At 32.3% G+C, this 2,079-nt stretch overlaps 1 long non-coding RNA gene across 1 annotated transcript; it reads right to left on the bottom strand.

Annotated features, from left to right (window-relative positions):
- LOC148840524 (uncharacterized) lies at positions 1-1,462 on the bottom strand. The gene is made up of 5 exons (XR_016091021.1): positions 1,429-1,462; positions 1,164-1,230; positions 768-818; positions 275-377; positions 1-73 (listed from the first exon to the last, which is right to left on the bottom strand). It is a non-coding gene; the product is annotated as an uncharacterized LOC148840524 (long non-coding RNA).
- Between the last annotated feature and the right edge of the window lie 617 nt (positions 1,463-2,079).

Raw genomic sequence — 2,079 nt, 5'->3', positions numbered from 1 at the left:
CGGACGGTTGATTTTAGCCAGCTGGAAACAGAGTTTGAGATGCTGCAGGAGTTTGTGAAGCCTCATGTCCTTCCTGTGGAACACAGAAGATTACAGTATATTGTTAGTATTCTATGCTTATTGTATAAAGTAAGTGTGAACCTCTAAAGAGGTGTTATTTCTTTAAAAAAAGAGAAAGGAGAATAAGCCAATTTTGTACTTACATCAGTCAAAGCTCATTTTATGATCACACATAGCGTATGGCTTATAAACATTTTAAATAAAACATACTTACCATATTAAGCCTTTAGTGCATTTAACAGGTTTTTCAGGATCTGGATAATCTGGGTTAAGGATAAAGATGATAAACCACCAGTGCCAGTACTGCTCGCTTCAGCCTGTTGAATAATGAAGAAAGTACAGATAGTTATGATTCTTAATTATGAAATTCGATAGAAGCATTTTGTTCTAAAGGTTTTTAATGACAAAAACATTTTAGTGTTGCACAATGACTTCTATATTACAAGAAAATAATTGACAAAATACATCTTGGAATGCTAGTTATTATGGAAAAATAACAGAAAACATATAATTGAAATTAAGATAATGAAAGGAAACATTTGAAACATGAGCTGCTGCACATTTCATTCATCAAGACTGTTCTAATCACCTATAGACAAAACATGGTGAGGCCACTTGATTTAATATGAACCAATTTCTATTTTATTTACTCATCAATTTCGTAAGAAGGCTTTTTTAAGCCAGATAATTAAAGGTACTGTACATACTGGTTTAAATATAGAGCTAGCTCTTGCTTCCCGGTGATGGTCTTCTTCGATCTGTTAAAAGAATAACATATTCAAACAATGTTTCATAGTAAAAATGTTGCTCTGGCAATACCTTTACTGTTCAGTAAAAAGTTTCAGCATTAGACAATTTGCTCTACAAGCTCTCTGTAATTTAAGGTATTGCACATTTTTTTTGCAGTTTGTACAGTATGAGAAAGTAATATAAAGAAAATAATGTTTTCTTTATAAACATAAATGATAGATAAAAGCAAACAACAAACATACATTTGAAATAATATACATATACAGTATACTCAGCTCTAGTATCTCTGTGAGGTTATTTATTTTGCTAGTCTCTGTAAGTAGTAGCATTTCATTTACGTAGTGAATACTTACTGGAAGAGCAATGCTCAGCCCAATGAGGAGCATCAGAAAGAGAGCCGTCTTCATGATTCACTGGATTCTAAGGAAGACAACAGAGAATTAAGTATCAAACAGTTTAAACAGTTATACTCCATATAATAAATGGATCTCTGATAATGAATGGATGGATTAATAGCATAAATTTTATCTTTGAGCTTTTAAATACTATTTTGCATTGTCTAATACAGTACTCACAAACGTTTGTCTATGTTAAAGAAAAGAATGCAAAGTTCAGTACCTGTTAATTGCTGCACCTTAAAAATAATGAAGTAGTATGCCCAATGTATCAGCTTGGTGAAAGTGCTCAATTCTGCAAGTCCTATTTAAATACATTTCAGACAATGAATGACCAATGAAATTACTTGTCACAGGTCTTATTTCAAAATGGCCAACATTTCAAAATACATACATTGTTAGCTAAGGGAGAGGCATATTTAATACTTTGGATTAATGTCACACCTACCTGAAGATGACCTGTAATGTTCTACAGTTTCTGGTGCACTTTACGTCTTCAGACTAATATTAATCAGTATTACTGTACATATTACATATTACTGTACATATTTACTGTCCATACATCACTCATCTACAGCTTGGCAAGAGGAATAAAGATTTCTTGCCTTTATAGGCAAAAGCCTAATAAAAGCTGGATTTTCACACAATGTCAATCCAATGAAAGGTAGATTTTGGGTTGGATAGTTCATTTACCATCTTAAAGGGACAAATAGCTGTCTTCTGAAGTTTTCCTTCTCAAAACTTTGCTTCCGAAAGAGTAACTAACTTAATGAAAAAGAAGGCTATTTTAAAGCCATTAGTTAAACTAATAATCAATGAAAAAGAGGAAGAATTATGACAAAATCATGCTGATGTCTGCTGTCTCACTTCTATG

Source organism: Atractosteus spatula, chromosome 1, assembly GCF_055471065.1.
Source record: "Atractosteus spatula isolate fAtrSpa1 chromosome 1, fAtrSpa1.hap1, whole genome shotgun sequence".
NCBI classification, from domain to species: domain Eukaryota; kingdom Metazoa; phylum Chordata; class Actinopteri; order Semionotiformes; family Lepisosteidae; genus Atractosteus; species Atractosteus spatula.
Note: the sequence above shows the minus strand (reverse complement) of the source record. Positions and strands in the feature narration are given on the sequence as shown.